The following is a 21,129-nucleotide window of genomic DNA, read 5'->3' as shown; positions in this document are numbered from 1 at the left end:
GGCACCCATTAGGGGTCAAGGAATGCACAATAATGCAAAAGAAGTGTATATTTAAGGGATATCTACTACGTCTGGGGCTGGCAAGGAAGGAGGCTGGTGTGCAAATGAGAAGGAAGGTCGCTGAGATATTCTGGTCTTCTTATAATTGTTATACCCACCCAAAGGTTCATAGTTTGTATTTTTTATTCATCCACCTAAATGCTAAATGTATTCAAAAGATGAACTGGTCACCTCTGTATGAAATGTAAAAGGGCTGATGAAAATAATTACAAGTTCCCCAGTCCTCCAAAGCCACCTGAAAAACTGGCATAGGATATAAATTATTTTGAATATATGTTTTTCTTTTCACATATGAATAGATACCATAGATATTTTTCTGGAGTCCATTAAGTTTGAAAAGCAAAATGATTATACTGACCTACCTTCAAAGGACAAAAAAAAAAAGGTAGTATCAGAAGAAATTGAGAATTCAATGTAAGCCTATGAGAACAAGGAAAATGTAAGAGAGATGCCCATAGCTAAATAAGTCTCTGGCAGGGGCTGATGTGCAGGGGGTGGTAGAGCAGGATGCCTCTGACACACTGGATAGACTTCCTTGCCCTGTACTTTACCTGGGAAAGTTACCTAATCACTCTGAGTCTCAGAAATCTCTTGTGGAAAAGAGAAACTAAAAATGGCCATTTTACAAAAGTGCTCTAGCAATTAATTGAGCTAACAATGCTTAACACAGTGCTTGACTCATAATAGGCATTTGGAAAATTCTACATTGTCTTCCTTCATCCTAGAGCAGGGCCAGTCACCCCTGAAAGAAGCCTCCCAGCACTGGATGAAAAATTCTCTTGTTTAACAGTTGGACCCCCAGCGCATTGTTCCATGCCAAGTACATACCAAACTGCAAAGAAAAATGGGCTTTATTATTTGGAGGTGCAGGTAAAAAAGACTCAGCCTAATACTTTAATGTAGAATTCTCAACACCACTGAAGCAGGCTTCACCCTTTGCTTTTAAAATCCTAAGTTTGTCTTTCACTCAATATGCAAATGTATCAGGTCACTAGATTTTTATCAACCATCTTTTTTTCTGCTGTAAAATGTTTTGAAGTTACAGATTAATATTAAACACAGATTTGTAAAAATAGCTACAGCACTAATAACAAAAAAACAAAACTAGCCATCCTGCCCGCCTGACCTGCTGTGAGTAACCTGACCTTCAGGTGCTCCCAGACTCACTTCCCACCCAGTCCTCCCCATTTTAAAATGGGAAAAACCCCATTGTACAGTCAATTGACCCCTCTATATAAAGAACGTTTTTACTAAGTGTCCCTTTCACAGCCCCCTTTAATTGTAAATTGGTGGCCCTGTATAGCCTTTTTTTTTTTTTTTTTTAGCGGAAGTTATTCTCCCAAACTGGGCACCAAGAAGCCAGGAGAGAGAAGTATACCCGCTTTTCTTTCCCATTCCCAGGTTCCTCCATCAATGTCTCTGACCCATTGTACTTTTCTGAGATTTGCATGGAGGGATCCAGCTGCCTTCTGAACCTTTCCATCCAGATGCCCCACAGGCAACCCAAGCTCAATATGTTCAAAATTAACTCATTATCTTTCTACCCCAAACTTGTTCCCCATTCTGTACCACCATCCTGTACCCACTTATTCATTCTCAACCAAATCAAAGCCAGAGGCTGTACACCAATCTCTTTGTTCTTTCTCATCTTACATTCAACATTTATTCAGTCACTGGGTTCTGTTGATCCTATTGCCTAAATGCCTTCCGTATCTAGAACTGGTCCATGAGTCAGCAGCAGCACTACAGAGGGCTGGAAGGTTTCCACTAATAGCCCCATGATTAGAGATAAGCTCCTGGACTCTCAAATTACATCCCAGAAGAACACTTAACCCATGTCTAGGGCAGGCTAAGTCCAACACCATACCTCGGATATATAATGGGTTAAATACAAGAATATACAAGATGATCAGATGTCTCACACTCTGTATGGGAACAGATGTTTCAACTCAGTACAAACACCATATGAATGAAATTTTGGAATGTGCTTGTAAACTGGGGAGTCACTGCATGTTCTCCTTTATTCTAAAAAAGTATTTATCTGAATAATACTCACTAAAGACACCAGACTGTTTAGTAACTTACGTATATATCAATATATATAAAAAATAACATATATATATATATAATCTGCAATGTATGTGTATATAATCAGATACACATCTTTATTTTCCAGCAACTATCTTTAATTAATAGGCTTCCAAAAGGGGATGGGATGTCTCTTAAAAATGTCATTCATCCAAAGATACTCCAAGAACTGGCTGTGAGAAACATCCATATTGCTTGTGCAAGGAACCCTCAACACCTCTATATTTGAGGGATATTTGAACAACTGGTGGAATGTCACACTTGGAGACTTGTGAGTGACTTGCCTACATTCTGACTGTGTGGCATTTAACAAGCCTCTGTGCTTTTCCCTTGCTCGAGCATGGTGCCTGCAGATGGCCATGAGGTTGAAGATTTTACATCTTTAAATAGTGATGGTCATCTTTTGGGTTACATGGCTTCTAGAGTTCACATTATTAGATTTGCTGAACTGAATTTCACTTAAAATCACGTCTCTTTGAATCCCTTCAAGAGAGCAAACAAGTAAAAAATATGCTTCAACAGAAGGGTGTTTATCATAAAATAAAGGATGAATATCCCCATTTTAACTGAAGAACACCATCATATATTTATACTGCGAGAATTCAATGCCCTTTGTTTTTATATATGTGCCTCTATAACAGAATTTAACAATGGATTTCCTCTCCTCAGAGACAAATCATGTGGATTAGTGATGCCACACATTTTAAAGTACTTTCAGTTTCTAAGAAGATGTGCTATTTTTAGATAGCAAGCCCATTCATTTCTGAGATCATGTCTATTTCTGGTTTCTACCCAGAACCTGTTAGGTTATTGCTATTAGATAAATCACAATATTAATAATATTATACTTTATATAACTGAGAAAATACTGGCTTGATCATCATTCTTTTTCTGAATTGTTATTAATTTCAGCAGAAAAATTTGGATGGACATCACTACATGGAATTACATGAAACAGTCCTATCCTCTGGGACATTGTAATCAAACCTTAGGTAGTCAGAAAGAAACTGCAATGCTGATTTGCATACACTCAGTCAAATACAAGTGCCCAAGGAAGAAGAAACACAAGTGTTAACTTTTAGATAGGAGAGGAATGACACTTTACTCCTGCTTTTTATTTATTTATTTATTTATTTATTTTTTAAGATTTTATTTATTTATTTGAGAGAGAGAGAATGAGAGAGAGCACACGAGAGGGGTTAGGGTCAGAGGGAGAAGTAGACTCCCTGCCGAGCAGGGAGCTCGATGCGGGACTTGATCCAGGGACTCCAGGATCATGACCTGAGCTGAAGGCAGTCGCTTAACGAACTGAGCTACCCAGGCTCCCTACTCCTGCTTTTTAAACAAAGGATCCAGTACTCTCATTTTGCACTGGACCCCACAAATTATATAGCTGGCCCTAGATGAGAGTAGTCAATTGTCCTTTGTCTCACCCACGGGATTCATGCCTTCTTCCAGCATCCATGAAACTGTCGGTGAAATCCCAGACCAATCACTGGCCTTGACACACAGTCTTTTGCTTTTCCTCTTACTCAACTGGCCCATCTTCTCTGCCACTCACTCCAGTTCTTCCTTTTCTTCTTAATGCCAAGCGTGTCCCAAGGCTCCTCATTCTGTAGCACCATCTACCTACTCAACCAAACCTCTGTCCCTTTTCTTCTCTATCTGTACTTACTTCCTTAGTTATCTCTTAGAGATTCATGGCTTTACATGCTATCTGTATGCTTAGGATTCCCAAATTTTATCTCCAACCTGATGTATAAATCAAACTCTAGAATCAACTCAACACATCCAGATTGAACCCCTGCTAATTTCACCCCAAGAACAGATCCACCTACAGTCTTCCCAGTTCACTTGATGGTACTCCATCCTTACAGTTACTCAAATCAGAATCTCTGTTCATTTTCTGTTTATCCCTTCTCTCACATCCTACATCAATCCATATGAAATTATGTTGACTCCACATTAAAAACGGACTGTGGTTCAGCCACTTCTCATCACTGCTATTGCTATCACCCTGGTCAAACACCATCTTTCTTCCCTCCATACTGTCAAAGGCTCCTAAATGGTTCCTTGAACATGGCCTTTCCCATGGTTTTATTCTCAATAGAGCATCTGGAGTGATTTTTAACAATTTAAGTCAGATCATTTGCTCTGGTGTTCAAAACCATACTATGGCTCCTTAGTTCACTGAAAATTAAGCCCAGGTGGACATGCTCTGGTCCACTTACCACCTCTCTGGCCTCTTCTTTGCTAACTTAATTTCAGCAACAACACCCTCTTTGTTGTTCCTCAAACAATCCAGACCTTAGGCCCTTTGTATTAACTATGCCTTCTGCCTGGAACTCTCTTTCCCCAAATAACCTTCCTCAACTTAATCTGACTTACTCAGCTTCATCTTTACTCAAATTCACCTTTTGAACAAGCTGTTCCTGACAATGGCAACCTTCATCCCTGCACTCTTACATCCTGTTAACCCTGCTCATATTCTAGATGATATATGTATTTGTTATATTTTTAAATTATGTTTATTTTCTCTCTCCCATGCTAGAATGTAAGTTGCATGAGTACAGGAACTTTGTTTTGCTCAATGATGTATTATGAGCACAGTACTAAGACAGTGCCTTGCACATGATAGAGGTTTCATAAACATTTGCTAATCAAGTGAGCAGAACTTTGGATCTGTGTTGCCAGCGTGTCCCTTCATAAAAGTTCTGTATGTGCTTTCACCTGGTGTTCCACATTGGTTGATAACCTTGGATCACTTCCAGTGAAAATTTCTCTGCAGTTTAAAGTCAATCCCAAATCCAGATTAGTATAGGCATGTGATACAAATTCTCAGGGAAGACATCTTTCATGCCACCTAAAGCCCAGTGAGACAGACACATTTCCTTATCATCTCCCTTTGATGGAATTCCCTTTGGGGAATGTTTTTCTACAATACCCTTTTAATGAGTGTGCGGCCCTTGGTTGCGTCAGCTCTATGAAGACTCAATTTTAACCCTCTGCTTTGTAGAGTTCCTTAGCTTAGTCTCTTATTTCTGCGTGGTCATTAACAGCAAGCCAACTGGTCACATAGGGCAAATGACCCCAGGCTTTCCAGTCTTCAAGTGTAGCTTACAACACTTTCATCCTCAGCTTTCTCTCAAAATCTGTCCTTTTTTGTGGCTCCTGGAACTTTCTCTTATTTTCCTATAAATTAAATGATATATTTCAATAATGTTTATTATGATTTGTTCACCATTTCTAATAGTTTTATACTGAGAGTTCTTTAGAATTTCTGGTCAACCAAATTGCTGAACACAGAGTTCTTATCCCCTCATCAGTACATCTGAGACTTGCTTCCAATCTCCAACCTGGTCACAGCAAGGTTGCCCAACGACCTCCAAAGGGCACTTTTTGTCCTCCTTTGACTCAACATATAGGGAGCTTGAAGCATGGCTGAAAGCTTGCTCTCCTTGAGACCCTCTACTCAGACTGAGACACTCCCTCTTCTAGCCTTCCTACTCCATTGGTAGTTCAGCTCAAAGCTCCTGTGCTTCTACCTCCCATCTCTTTCTCTCGCTCTTTTTTATTATTATGTTCAGTTAGCCAGCATGAGTTTTTGATATAGTGTTCAATGATTCATTAGTTGCATATAACACCCAGTGCTCATCACCACAGGTTCCCTCCTTAATACCCATCACCTGGCTACCGTATCTCCCCATCCTCCTCCCTTCTGTAACCTTCAGTTTGTTTCCCAGAATCAAGAGTCTCATATGGTTTGTCTCCCTTCTGATTTCTTCCGATTCAGTTTTCCCTCCTTCCCCTATGCTCCTCCACTCTATTCCTTATGTTCCACATATGAGTGAAACCATATGGTAATTGTCTTTCTCTGCTTGACTTATTTCACTTAGCATAATCCCCTCCAGTTCCATCCATGTCGATGCAAATGGTGGGTATTCATCCCTTCTGATGGCTGAATAATATTCCATTGTATAGGGAAACAAAAGCAAAAATGAACTTTTGGGACTTCATCAAGATAAAAAGCTTCTGCACAGCAAAGGAAACAGTCAACAAAGAGACAACCCATGAATTGGAGAAGATACTTGCAAATGACACTACAGAAAAAGGACTGGTATCCAAGATCTATAAAGAACTTCTCAAACTCAACACCCAAAAAACAAATAATCAAGTCAAAAAATGGGCAGAAGAAATGAATAGACACTTCCCCAAAGAAGACATACAAATGGCTAACAGACACATGAAAAAATGTTCAACATCACTAGCCATCAGGGAAATTCAAATCAAAACCACAATGAGATACCACCTTACACCAGTTAGAATGGCTAAAATTAACAAGGCAGGAAACAACAAATGTTGGCAAGGATGTGGAGAAAGGAGAACCCTCTTACACTGTTGGTGGGAATGCAAGCTGGGACAGCCACTTTGGAAAACAGTATGGAGGTTCCCAACTATATCTCAATGTTTGACTGCCTCAGGCTTGTCCCCGCTCCTTTCCTCTTTCTTCCCCTCTTCCATGGTGATGTCATCCATCCTAGGGTGTTTAACAGAATGTTTAGCTAATGACTCCCTGTTTTTATCTGCAAGCCAGGTATCCCTTTGATCACTGATTCCTTATCCAGTTGCTCTTTTGACAGCTCTATTTGGTAGTGTCTTTATCATCTTTACCTTTTCTCTTTCCTTATTCCTAGTCCAATTCCAGGGCCCAACCTAACTGGCTTGGGTCAAAATTGTAGGAGGTAACACCCAGCACTGGTATTTTTTAAAAGTTCCATTTGTGATTCTTATTTTTGCATGTAATTAGTCTTTACACCATGAGTTCACATTCTGATCACTATTTTTACTTAAAATTATACAGGATCCTTTCACTTCATTAAAATCAGTAAACTCTATGTCCTAGCATCAACAGTCTATATTTAGAAAGCATGCACGTGTGTACTGAAACGCAGGCATATGGACGGCTCCCGCCATGCGCTGCCATGGAGAGGAGAATCTGTGCTGCGTGAGTTGCAAGAACACAATCTTCCCACTTGCATCTGAGATTCTAGTGGTTGCCAATGTGTCCTGCTGCAAACTGCTTCAAGCAGTCTCAACAAAAACCATCAACTCTGTCAAGCAGCTAACATGACAACATGAAGACATGGGTTGGGGCTCTAGGATTACAGGTTTCTGACAGTGTTTCAGCACAGGTGTTTGAGCACTGCCTCAGAGCATGGATGTCCTGCCTCGTTCCAGGTCCTGACACTATAAATAACTGTGGCCATCAACCCAACTTGCACTGCTACCGTCAAACAGCACACTGACGAGCTGTTTGGTAAAAGAACAAGAGAAATGAATATTTCAGAATATTTATTCAGTACATATTAACTTTGCTTGCTGTTTATATCATTTCATAAAGGATCTTTTTATATCACACAGTGTATTCATATAGTGTGTTTACACAGAAATCCAGCATTCTCATGATATTCAGACATTCTTGTACATTCAATTTCTTTAAGCTATTGCAAGCTGGTTTTGCTTATTTTAATTCTTCTAATATCTGCTTCTGGTAAATGTAAACAGATGTTTCTAATTATTCCCTTTAATACTTATACCTTCACATCATGAATGCACAGGGAAGATTTAGGATTCATGAAAAGAAGGTGAAATGTTGATGGTGCCAACAGGAGTCATGAAAGGATGATTCTGATTGTTAAAATGCCCATGTTTTACTTTAGAAGTTGGTAAATAAACAAGAACTGTTCAATTATTCAAAAGGAAGAGCATTGTTTTAAGAAAGCAAGTGCACTCCTTCGGCTGGCCATTGTGGTCCTGGTAAACTTCAACGTAATATCTGACACTATTCCTAGGCATACGAGTTCACAGGAGTCATCAAGCAGAGCTGTGGGCCAGCCAAGAGGGTTCTAGCCATTGACAACAAACTTTCACATAGCATCCAGATGGTGATTTAAAGTATCAAAAGGTCTGTATTCACCAAGGTGCTGGTTAGAACATCAACTATCAAGTTAATTGTACATTTTCCTGATTTTGTGAATAATGTTGGATACTAAAATACAGGTTTTCCATATGTGACTGGCCTCATGTTAGATAACAGCTAGACTATTTTTAGTATGAGAACAATAATTCTGAGTGTCCTTTATGTGTCTCGTTCCCTTGTAAGCTGCCTCAGGATCCACACAGCTAGGATTTAGTCACTGTGCCACTGATTGTACAGCTTGAAGACACATTTTTTTTCCCCTTCCCATGAGTTTGGAATTGTGCATGCCAGACTCAGTTGTAACACAACCAAAGTTGTCAATTAATTAACTGCTGTGTTAATTAGAATTAGAGTTTATAATTTATAACCAGCAATATAATTAACAGCTGGTAATTTAATCAGTCATGATTCACTTGCTTTATATTCACCTTTAAAACCGTGAAACTGTTGGCACTTAAAATGTATAGGGTGTGATGTCACAAAAGCTACAATCCTTTTTGTTGTCTCCTGCTATGCTCTGACTGAAAATGTAACCCCATATCCTTAAGCCATTTGTGCAAGGTTAAATGAAACAGTACTGTGAGTGACAGACATCTGTAAAAGTCCTTAGACTTACTTCCAGCCCTTATGGTCATTAGCAAATTTACTTTTAAGAATGACAAACTGTGATGATCTGATGGCCTTCCAGTGTAGGACATGAGCCAGATAAATAATGTCTGGAACTTGGTCACTGTATCAGATGACTTCCCAGAGCTGAAGCAAATGTTGGGAGGTTCTGTAGAACAGGCTTGACAGAGCTGCTCCAGGGACCTTAGTTCTCAGGGTTGCCCTCCCTCTGGGACAGGCCGGATGACAGTGAGAGAGTAAGGAAGGGGGATAAGGGATTGACTGGTGTAGCTGAGGTTCAAAGATTAGCCAAGGGACAGGACACTGGAATATAGGGTCAGCAATCCTGTGGAATACAAACTCGTGGTCAGAATTAAGGTTCCCAGAATTATACTTTGCTTCTCAACTGTCCATGACTAAACCCCCGGACCTGAGAAGGAGATTGCATCTGCTCTGGTCAGTTTCATAAGCACATCTGAGTCACACTGGATGTGTCAAGGGGTGGATGACGATTTCCATCACACCAGTCTACCAGTTCATTCCTGGGCCAGTGTCAGGTGCAGTTGGGTTCCCTGGCTGACAGAGGAGAACTGACAGCAAGAGGCATACACAGCTGCAGAGTGTCTTGCCAAAATGAAGTAACATTAAGAATAAAGAACAGGAATGGTGAGCGCTGTGATTTGTGCAAGACTGTTGAAACACAGATCTGTACCTCTGAAACAAATAATGCAATATATGTTAAGAAAAAAAAAAAAGAAGATAGCAGGAAGGGAAGAATGAAGGGGGGAAATCGGAGGGGGAGATGAACCATGAGAGATGATGGACTCTGAAAAACAAACTGAGGGTTCTAGAGGGGACGGGGCTGGGAGGATGGGTTAGCCTGGTGATAGGTATTAAAGAGGGCACATACTGAACGGAGCACTGGGTGTTATGCACAAACAATGAATCATGGAACACTACATCAAAAACTAATGATGTAATGTATGGTGATTAACATAACAATAAAACATAAAAAAAAGAATAAAGAACAGGAAAAAAAAAGAACAGGGAATGGACACACACACATGCACCCACAAACACACAGATATATGTATGTATATAAATGTAAATGTAAATACACACAAATATACAATTCCAAACTCATGGGAAGGAAAATGTATCTCTAAGCTGTGACTACCAGCTAAAAAAATATATCTATCAGCAGCACAGTGGCTGAATCCTAGCTGTGGAGTTGGGAAAGCTGAGAAAGCTTGCAAAGGCAGGAGAAACAGAAAGAACATTTTGAATTACTGTTCTCACTCCAATTCTCACTAGCTATCTACCTATCTCTCTGCATATACATATCTGCATATATATGTGCGCGCACACACACACACACACCAAAGAAGTACTGGATAGCTGTACCAGTATGTAATTTTTAAATATTGTGGGTTATTGCGAAAAAGATTATCAGTTAGTTAATGGCCAGGCACTTATTAAATCAATTAATTTATTCATGAACTTAGTCATTCAGTCTTATATTCATTCATTCATTCATTCATTCATTCATTCATTCATTCATTCATCACTTTCTATTCATTTATTTGCTACATTTGCCTAACCAAGCTTGTAAGAGGAATACTTGTTAAGAATTCAGTCCAAAAGACATGTGACCCTCTTATTTAGACCCGCTGTTCAAGCCCCATCTTTTCTCACATCAAAATCTTTTAAAGGTCCTTCTTTTCCTTACTTTCTCCGCCCCCCCCCCCGCCCCCATTCTGGCCAGTACCCTCATCATCATCCCTAGGCAGTGCAATGTACCACCTCCCCCTGCCTTAGGCTGGCTCCTTGCCGGTCAGCCCCACCTCACTCTGTGTTTGCATCTGAGGCAGCACAGAGGAGCCTGTCCTCTCCTGAGGAGTCCCCTGTGTGCTCTGGTCCTGGCCAGGCCCCGCAGCTCCAGGCCTTCATGCTCTTACTTCCTTCAGTCTGTGTTTCTAGGACTCCGACAGGCGGATCCTGCCAGGGTGACCTATCCTGCACCTGCAAATAAACCTGATACTGGGCTCATCATTGCTTGAGCCAAAAACCTGCTCTTCTTCAGCAACTAAGTGTTCTCCCTGCCCAGCACATGAGCTATGAACTCTGGCTGGTCCCCACGGGCTTTGTGGTCCATTTTCCAACTGCACTTACACAGCCACTCGGTCTGATTCCCTCTGTCTCACCCTGCTCCTCACCACGGCTAGCCCTCTTTATATTTTCACCATCTCACAAGCTTTTCCTACCCCATCCCATCTTCCTGCAAAGAATACTCAAGTAACATGTCCACCATGGAGCCTTCTTGGACTCTCTTCCACTGTGGACTCAGTCAGATCCTCACCTAAAATAAAGAGGTTGTCCTTGATGACTACCAAGAGTCCTAAAATTTCACAATTCTGTAAAACACAGGCCATATATAACAGTTCACCAAGTAATTGCTATCTACTTGTTTCACAAACACCCCGTGCACCCATTTTGGGTTATAGGAGATAATCAATATATAATAGCTAAAGTACAGTCACAGAGTTGTGGGTGCTGGAAAACAGAAAAGCAAACAAGCAAAGGGACAAGGAGCAATCAGAGATGGACAGCCCATTTTGAGCACATCCACTAAGTAACCTTAAATCCTCAAGGATAGAGTCACTTATTAGAGCAAACTGAAAATAGCAGCTGTGGGCATCAGCCAAAATGCAGTCTTCAGTTGTGGGCAGGAACAATTTTCTTCCTGTGGTGTCTTCAGACTCCCTCACAGTACACTGAGGTCAATGCCATTAGTATCTGCATTCCTTCTGAGCATGGGAACATGACAGAACCAATATGCAATCAAAACACATTCTCTGGGTTTAAGGATGGCCGTGTGTGTGTGTGTGTGTTGTGGAGATTCACTCCACAGGTTTTTACTGGGATTAGCCTTATGGTCAACCTCAGTCTAAACTCCAAGGTACAAACCTTCTCACTCTGTTGTTACAGTTTTCATGTATTTATCCAATAAACATTATTGATGACCATCTATATGTCATTACTGATATACAGAAGAGGGAATTCAAAGGGAAATAAGACATTATCAATGTTCAATATGAGTAGTGTCCTTATAAAAAGGGGAAATTTGGGCATGGACACCACACAGGGAGAACAGCTGTGAACATGAAGGCAGAAATTGGGGTGATGCCTCTACAAGCCAGGGAACCCAAAGATGGCCATTAAACTACCACAAGCTAGGAGAAGGGCCTGGAACAGATTTTCCCTCAGAGCCATCAGCAGGAACCAACCCTGCTGACACCTTAATCTTAAACTTCTAGACTCCAGAACTGCAAGAAAATACATTTCTGTTGTTTAATCCACCTGGTCTGTGGTACTTTGTAATGGCAGTCCTAGCAACTAATAAACCACCACAGTCCATGAAGGGTGTGGTGACGGCAATAGAAGATCATGGGTGCTGTGAGAATGGCTATTATCAAAAAAATAAGAGCTGAGGAACGCTGGGGAGGATGTGGAGAAAAGGGAACCCTGGTGGCTCTGTTAGTGGGAATGTAAATTGGTGCAGCCACTATTGAAAATGAAAGGGAGTTCCTCAAAAAATTAAAAAATAAACCATATGACCCAGCAATCCCACTTCTGAAAATATATCCAAAAAAGATGACATCACTATCTCAAAGAGATATTTGCATCTCTATGTTTATTGCAGTGTTATTTACAATAGCCAAGACATGGAGACAACTTAAGTGTCCATCAAAAGATGAATGGATAAAGAAAATGTGGTATGTGTGTGTGTGTGCATATATATATATGGAATATGATATGTATATATATGTGTATATATATACACAATGGAATATTACTATACAATGGAATATAGAGAGAGATAGATATATCTCTATATATACGATGGAATGCTACTCAACCATAAAAAAGAAATTCTGCCATTTGAGACAACATGGATGGACTTTGGGAGGATTATGCTATGTGAAGTAAGTCAAGACAGAGAAAGACAAATACTGTATGATCCACCTATATATGGAATCTAGAAAAGCTGAAAGAGAGAGTAGATTGGTTGGGGTTGAAGGGTGGGGAAAAAGGGAAGATGCTGGACGAAGGGTACAAATTTCCAGTTATAAGATGGATAAGTTCTGGGGATCTAAAGTATAGCATGGTGACTATAATTAATAGTTGATAATACTGTATGATATATTTGAAAGTTACTATGAGAGCAGAGCTTTAATGTTCTCACCATAACAACAATAACAACAAAATGGTAATTATGTGAAGTGCAGGATGTGTTAACTAACCTTATTGTGGTAAATATTTCCCAATATACACATTTATCAAGTCATCACATTGTACAACTTAAACTTATAAAATGCTATATTGGGAAAAAAAGGACAAAATTCCCTGTATTAAACACATATTTTTAAATAAATAAAATGTCTGCTCCCCTGAAAAAGAAAGATATGAATATGTTTGCAAGAAATTTAGGCAATGGGGGCGCCTGTGTGGCTTAGTTGGTTAAGCCACCTGCCTTCGGCTCGGGTCATGATCCTGGAGTCCCGGGATCGAGTCCCGCATCGGGCTCCCTGCTCGGCGGGGAGTCTGCTTCTCCCTCTGACCCTCCTCCCTCTCATGCTCTCTGTCTCTCATTCTCTCTGTCTCAAATAAATAAATAAAATCTTTAAAAAAAAAAAAAAGAAATTTAGGCAATGAGATGCTAGTGTCCTCGTGATAGTGTGGAAAGGAAGTGCTAAGGAGGAGGCAGGCCAATAAAGAGAGTAATTTTATCTCATCAGCATGTGATGGAGTCTCAATGAAAATTCTCATCTAGATTTGTGGTAAAATTAGAAAATGAATGGAAAAGACAAAATTAAAAACACCTCTAATATCTCCAATCAAAAGTCACCTTTGTTCCTGTTCTGATGCATACACTTTCAGTTCTTTTTCTGATCTGGTATTTGTGTGTGTGTGTGTGTGTGTGTGTGTACACACAGAGATAAACTACTTGTTAACAGAAATTAGGCCATCTTTATTATGCCTGCTATTATATATTTATATTATATATTATGTTTATATTATACATATCATTTATAATATACATGTAATATATATTGTATTTATATAATATATATATTTTATTGAAGTATACTTGGAAACAATGTCACATTAGTTTCAGGTGTACATGAAACTTGCCTGATTTATTCATGCCTGGTATTTTAATTAAGACTACATTTAAATTTTATTTCTACACTCCAAATAATGAGATCTATTTTTAATAGTGAGATATAATTTATATATCAAAAAATTTACCAGTTTTAAGGGTGCAATTAAATAGGTTTTTTTGTAAATTTGCAAAGTTCACCACAGTTTAATTAAATTAATTAATTAATTACTTTTCAATATTTTATTTATTTATTTGACAGAGCACAAGGAGGGAGAGCGGCAGGTACAGGGAGAAGCAGGCTCCCCATGGAGCAGGGAGCCTGACATGGGGCTCAATCCCAGGACCCTGGGACCATGACCTGAATTGAAGGCATATGCTTAACCAAATGAGCCACCCAGGCGCCCCCACCATGGTTTAATTTTAGAACATAGCCATCATCCCAAATAAGCCATGTGTCCATTTGTAGTGACTCTCCATTACACTGTTATCACCCTAAGCAACCACTAATCTACTTTCTGTCTCTGTAGATTTTCCTCTTCTAGACATTTCATATAAATGGAACCACACTGTGTGTATTATTTTGCATCTGGCTTCTTTCACTTAGCATGATATTTTTGATGCACATTTATTTGGAGCATATGTTAGTGCTTCATTTCTTTTTAGTGCCAAATATTTATCGCCTAGTATGAATCTAAACCAGTTTGTTAGTGCATTTGTCAATTGATGAACATTTGGGTATCTGAATACTCACTTTTTGGGTATTATAAATAATGCTGCTATGAACATTTGTGTATAAGTCTTTTGTGGGCAAACGTTTTCATTTCTTGGGTACCTACCTAGGAGTGGAACTGCTGGACCATACAGTAACTACCCTAAGAAAATGCCCAACTGTTTTTCTAAAGTAATTTCATCAGTTTACAGTCACAACAGCAATATGAGGGTTCCAATTTCTCCACATCCATGCAAACTCTTGCTATTTTCTTTTTTATTATTATTACTATGGTCAACCTAGTAGGTATGATATGAGTATCTCATTTTGCTTTTAATTTGCATTTCCCATTTCTTTTGCTTATTGGCCATCCATTTAATGTCTTTGAAAGGTGTGTTCAGAATCTTTGCCAATCTGTGTTTTTCTTATTATGTTGCAAGAGTTCTTTCTATGATCTAAACATAAGTTCCTATGTCAGTTATATGCTTTGCAAATATTTTCTCCCTGGTTGTGGATTGTTTTCCATTCTCTTAGCAATATTTTAAAGAGCTAAAATTTTAAATTTTGACACAGTCCAAATTATCAATGTCTTTTGTCTTTTTTTATCACTTGGACTTTTGATGTCACATCTAAGAAATTTTTACTGAACCTAAGATCAGGAAGATTTAGTCTTACTTTTTTTCTTCTCTAAATGTTTTATCATTTTAGCGCTTGCATTTAGCTCTAGGATCTACTTTGAATCTGTTTTTCTATGTGCAGATCATGTGTGTATAACTTTGCTTGTCAAAGAAAGGAAAGAGGGTATTCATTCCTGGTAAAGAGAAGTACACATAAAAAAGCTGGGCATTCTACAGAATTAGTATAGTTTGAATTCAGGAAAGCAATCTATAGGGTAAACTGAAGAGGCAGCCATTCTCAAGAGATGAAACTCAGACTAAGGCAGGAGGGGGGGCTTAAGTAAACACAGGATCCCAGAGCCATGCTTGTCAGGTCAGCAATGGGGGCTGTGCTCCCACGGTGCTAGTTAAGGACACTGAGCAACTGCTTATCCAAAATGGAGACTAAGGGAGGCTACATGGGTCAGGAAGTGGATAAATCAGAAAAGGAGGAAAAGATTTTTTTTTTTTTTGTGGTAAGAGACACATGACATAAAATTACTAGCTTAATTTCACAATATATATGTGTATCAAGTCATCACATTATACATATTAAACGTACCCAATGTTGTATGTCAGTTATATCTCAATAGAGTTGGAAGAAAATTTTACCAGCTGAACCATTTTTAAGTGTACAGTTCAGTGGCATAAAGTATATACACACTACTTTGCAACCATGATCACCACCACCCATCTCCTGAACCCCTTTCATCTTGCAAAACTGAAACTCTGTACCCATTAAACCCAACTCCTCATTCTTCCCTCCTTCCACATCCTGGCAACCACCATTTACTTTCTGTCTCTGTGAACTTGACTACTCTAGGTGTCTCATGTAAGTGGAATCATACATTATTTGTCCTTTTGTGACTGGCTTATTTTACTTAGCATAATGTCCTCAAGGTTCATCCACGTTGTAGCATGTGGCAGGGTTTCCTTCCCTTTTAAGGCTGAATAACAGTTCATTGTAAAGATGTTCTGTTTTGCTCACAAAAATTTGGAAGTGCAGTGGGGCAGGGTAGTGAGGAGCAGTAAGTGTGATGTGGAAGTAAGAGTTTAAAGCTTAAAAATTAAAAGAGGTGAAGATTTTAAAGTGGATGAATAACCACAGAGTGGGTGTGGAGTAAGAACCTCTGATCCCTAAGAAAGGGGCAGAGGATGATCAATCAATTAAAAAATACTGGGGAGAAGGAGTGAGCAAGTATCAGGAAAACCAGGAATTGGAACTCACAGGTAGTCAAGAGTTTATATAGTGGCTGAGAACTGGAGGAAAGGCAGTCTGGAAAGAGGCCATGGGTGTGGGGGCTTCAGAGGATGTGGGTAACTTACATGAAAATGGTTAATGCATTAGGCAGAAGACCAAGGGCACATTGGTAGGTTGAGGAGGGAGAGAGACCACAGTTCCTGAGTGGTGGGGAAGGGAACAGTGGCTGGCGGGTGGAGACAAGGGGGAAGGCTTCAGCATGGAGATGATTGATGGGGGGTACCTGAGAGAGACCAGAGCTATTGACGTTAAGGAGAGAGTGGTAGCAGGAGCTGAGTCCTAGAGAAGGTAAGCAGAGAACAGCCATGGAAACAGAGCAGAGTGGAAGAGCTAAAAGGCAGGAGGACGCATAGGAGTCTGGGGAAGAAGGAGGTAGTAGAGCTGTTGGCTTCTGTCTCTGTACCTTCTCTGTGGCCACTTGGTAAGATGAACAGAATGAACTGACGTAGTTTAAAGAGACAAGTCAGGTTCTCCAACGGCTGCTCTAAGGGAAAGAGAGCTGATGAAGAGAAAGGAAAATATGCTGAGTCCATAGAAGAGAGTAAGATGGATACAAGGTTATATGGATGAATTATAGTTTGCCAACTAGTCAGCTAGATAGAGATATCTAATACACTAAAAATATCCTAACATGTGGAAATAGTAGAGTAAAGCTATCTTTAGGGGGTGGGATCATGGGTTTTTAACATTTTCTAATTTCCAAATTTTCTACAAGGGGGATATTTTATTAGCCAGATAAAATAGTCCAATTCTGTATTTAGAGATAATTGGGCACAAAACCAAAACAAAATGCTGAGCCATTTGGAGGCTCCAACAGAGACTGAAACTGTACATTTATAGTGGAGCCAGTCAGCAGGTTTCTGTGGCTCTTTTCAATTACCTTCAGCAGTCCAACAATGAGGAACTTAGAATAATAACACCACCAAGACCACACATTTCTGAGACACTCATCATCTTAGCCACTTCCTAAAGCTCATGTTGCTGTCATGTTAACTCTCAGGCAAGAAAACTGAGGCCTAGGTTAATGAACTTACTTAATCCTAAACAATTTAATGGTGGAACCAAGTAGGTCCAACCCCAACCTCATGACCTAAAGCCCTATTGGACAGATGAGGGAAGAAGGCTCTGAGATCTGTGAAATGGGATGGAGGGGATGTTGTTGAGGGAGGGGCTGAACCTGGGAGGAGGGAGAGGTCAGACCTGAAGATATAGTGGGATCTGGGGAGAGATAAATGTGACAGAGAAGGGAGAACACAGAGATGCTAGAATCCCCCAGCTCAAGACTTCAGAGCAAGATGGTGAATTATTGGCATATTTGATTGTTGTTATGGTTCAAAATAAGTATATAAAGCCTTTACCTACATTTCAAACCTAAGTAATATATTCATGTTATATTCGTGCTTAGTTTTCTTAAAATCCTATCATTATTACAAGACTTCCTAAAATCACTCCTATTGTTTATAAAGTTCAAATTGCTTTTTATTTATTTATTTTTTAAGATTTTATTTATTTATTTGACAGACAGCGAGAGAGGGAACACAAGCAGGGGGAGTGGGAGAGGGAGAAGCAGGCTTCCCACTGAGCAGGGAGCCCAATGCGGGCTCGATCCCAGGAGCATCGGGCTCGATCCCAGGACCCTCGGGCTCGATCCCAGGACCCTCGGGCTCGATCCCAGGACCCTGGGATCATGACCTGAGCCGAAGGCAGAAGTTTAATGACTGAGCCACCCAGGTGCCCCACTTCTTATTTCTTTTAAGACACATCAGGTTTAAATTAAGTCTTTAGTTCTTTAAATCTTTTTTTAAAAAGTTTTTATTTAAATTCTAGTTAGTTAACATGTTGTGCAATATTAGTTTCAGATGTACAATTTAGTGATTCAATACTTCCATACAACACCCAGTGCTCATCACAACTGCCCTCCTTAATACCCATCCCCTATTGCACCCATCCCCCCAACCTGCCTCCCCTCTGGTGACTGTCAGTTTGTTCTCCATAGTTAAGAGTCTGTTTCTTGGTTTGCCTCTCTGTTGTTTTTTTTTTTCCCTATGTTCACTTGTTTTGTTTCTTAAATTCCATATATGAGTGAAATCATATAGTATTTGTCGTTCTCTGATTGACTTAGTTCTTCATTTATTTCTATCTGAGAATTTTCTTCCTTGGGACTGATATTGGACAGAGCTTCGCCAATGTGGGGAGAGACTGATGTTAGGCTATCATTCCTCTCATGGGAACTGGGGTAACTCATCTGTGAATCAGAGCAGAATAAATGCAGGCACTCTGAACAGGGCCCCTTGCCCTCTCTCTTTTGAAGCTAGCTTCTGAAGCCTGCAGCTTCCCAGTGCTGCCCTGGCTCGGAGTAGCATGATGTGTGCCTGCCTATCAAAGACATATTCTCCACTCCAGATCTCATCAGTAATAAACCTGATATTTTGATTTCTACTCAGTTGACTTTATCTCTTTCTCAACTGGTTCTGAGAGGAAAAAAGAAGAGAGATATTTTATTGACCTCTTAATCCCACAGTAATACCTGAACCATCAATTTCACAAGGTTCATACACTGTCTTACATCATTACCTAATGTGTTTCTGTGTGTGTGTTTCTTTTATCCTCACTGCTACCTTCTCTTCTCCATTTCCTCGCTTCCTTAAATTATGTCTTTTCCTTTATTGTCCAAAGTGATATTTAAGAAGTCAATCTGGGGAGGAAATCTATGCAAATGAAAATGCACTTAATACATAATCCTAAAGAACTCTCCGCAACTGTCTTAGAAATGATAATCTTGTGTTTACGCAACATAGCTCCAAGAGCACAGCCTCTGGGTTAGAGTACATGTCGTGTTTCCTTGCCTTTAAGTTAGGAAGCTTGAAACACCTACCTCTATTTGGAAGCCTTTAGCTGTAAACCATATTAGAGCCTGTCTCCACTGGCTTAAATAATAAGGAAAATTATATCCTTTGGTAGACTGTGATGTTGTTGCCAATTTTTCACTCTTTCCTGCACCCATATCCTTTGTCACAAGACTCTGCAGAGACTTTCACCAGGGATGCATACCTGCCAACTGATGGTAGACGTGGTTACGGCTTGCTTTGGCCATTGTGACATTAGAGGATGTGGCTTAAGCAAAAACTTGAAATGTGCTTGCAGGCTTCGGCTTGCTCTCTTGCAAGTATGTTTGCCCAGAAGATGAAAGATACGTGGTGTAAACCTGAACCCAATTTGCAGCTTGGAGCCAAGCCTACATGAGTGCAGTCTAGATTACTCAACCCTCAGCCAATCTACAGACATGTGAAGTTGAAAAAATAATTGTAGTTTTGAGCCACTGCATTTTAGGCAGATTGTTATGCAGCATAATTGTGACAATAGCTAATGAATACATCTCCCTATGGAGCCTTGAAGTAGGACTGCTTGGCAGTCCTGGAATCACCTTTTTTTCCTTTTTCTCAGAAACTGTCTATTCCTCGGGCTAGCATTCCTTAGTTGTAATATGGCCATGGAGAGCAAACCATCACATCACATACGGCATACCACAGCTTCTGTATAGTACCATGTCTTCCTCATGACTCTTGTTAAAAAGACAAATTTCCCAGGAAGCTTATCAGGCTGCTCACATCTCTAACCAAAACTGGATTGTATGATCACCATCTAACCAAATCACTAGCAAGGGGAAGGGGATGCTATGACTTCAGAATTTATATCTGAGGTGTCTTCATTTGAGGGGAATGAATGAACAAAACTGAGATTCTATAAACAAATTGAAAGGAAAGTGAGAAGCTGCTAGATAGGAGCCAACACTGACATCTTCATATGGATGTCTTGAGAATATATGCAAAGTGCTGAGAAAAGTGGTTTGTACAAAGTAAGCTTATGCTACAAGCTATTTTTAGATCACTTGTTAATTTTAATAATGAGATAGGAAGGGCAGGTAAAGACTAGACAGATAATAAAGGGAGCTATAATGGACAAGAAGGCTTGTGTAATCCATGAGTCACACTGACTGCCTCGGCAACCAGCTGCCCAACAGCCCTAGACTATGAGCTTTCCAATTTGATGCACAGCCACAAGGTCCTGAGTAATATATGCATCAAAAAGAAAGTTACTTTTGCTACATATTTCTCTGTGTTTGTGTGTATACACTTATACATAATTTTTACTTATATATAGATTAAAAATGTTTATATTTATACTATATATAAAAATATATAGGCTCATTTTTATGTACAGTTGACCCCCAAACAACACGAGGGTTGGGGGAACTGACCCCCAAGACCATCAAAAATCTGTGTATAACTTTTGACTCCCCCAAAACTTAACTAATAATAGCCTACTGACCAGAAGCCTTACTAATAACCTAAAGAGTTGATTAACACATATTTTGTATGTTATATGCATTACATATTGTATTCTTACAATAAGGTAGAGAAAAAATGTTAAGAAAATCATAAGGAGAGCAAGATGGCGGAGGAGTAGGAGACCTGGATTTCGTCTCCTCTCAGGAATTCAGCTGGATAGGGATCAAACCATTCTGAACACCTACAAACTCAAGAGGAGATCAAAGAAAGGAAGAGCAACAACTCTCTGAACAGAAAAGCGACCACTTTCTGG

At 39.7% G+C, this 21,129-nt stretch overlaps 1 protein-coding gene across 2 annotated transcripts in view; it reads right to left on the bottom strand.

Annotated features, from left to right (window-relative positions):
• GABRB3 (gamma-aminobutyric acid type A receptor subunit beta3) overlaps nt 1-21,129 on the bottom strand; it is a 218,884-nt gene that overhangs the window by 71,836 nt on the left and 125,919 nt on the right. The gene's annotated exons all lie outside the window — the stretch shown is intronic.

Source organism: Leptonychotes weddellii, chromosome 9 (genome assembly GCF_054177405.1).
Source record: "Leptonychotes weddellii isolate Sample4059 chromosome 9, ASM5417740v2, whole genome shotgun sequence".
Lineage (NCBI taxonomy): Eukaryota > Metazoa > Chordata > Mammalia > Carnivora > Phocidae > Leptonychotes > Leptonychotes weddellii.
Note: the sequence above shows the minus strand (reverse complement) of the source record. Positions and strands in the feature narration are given on the sequence as shown.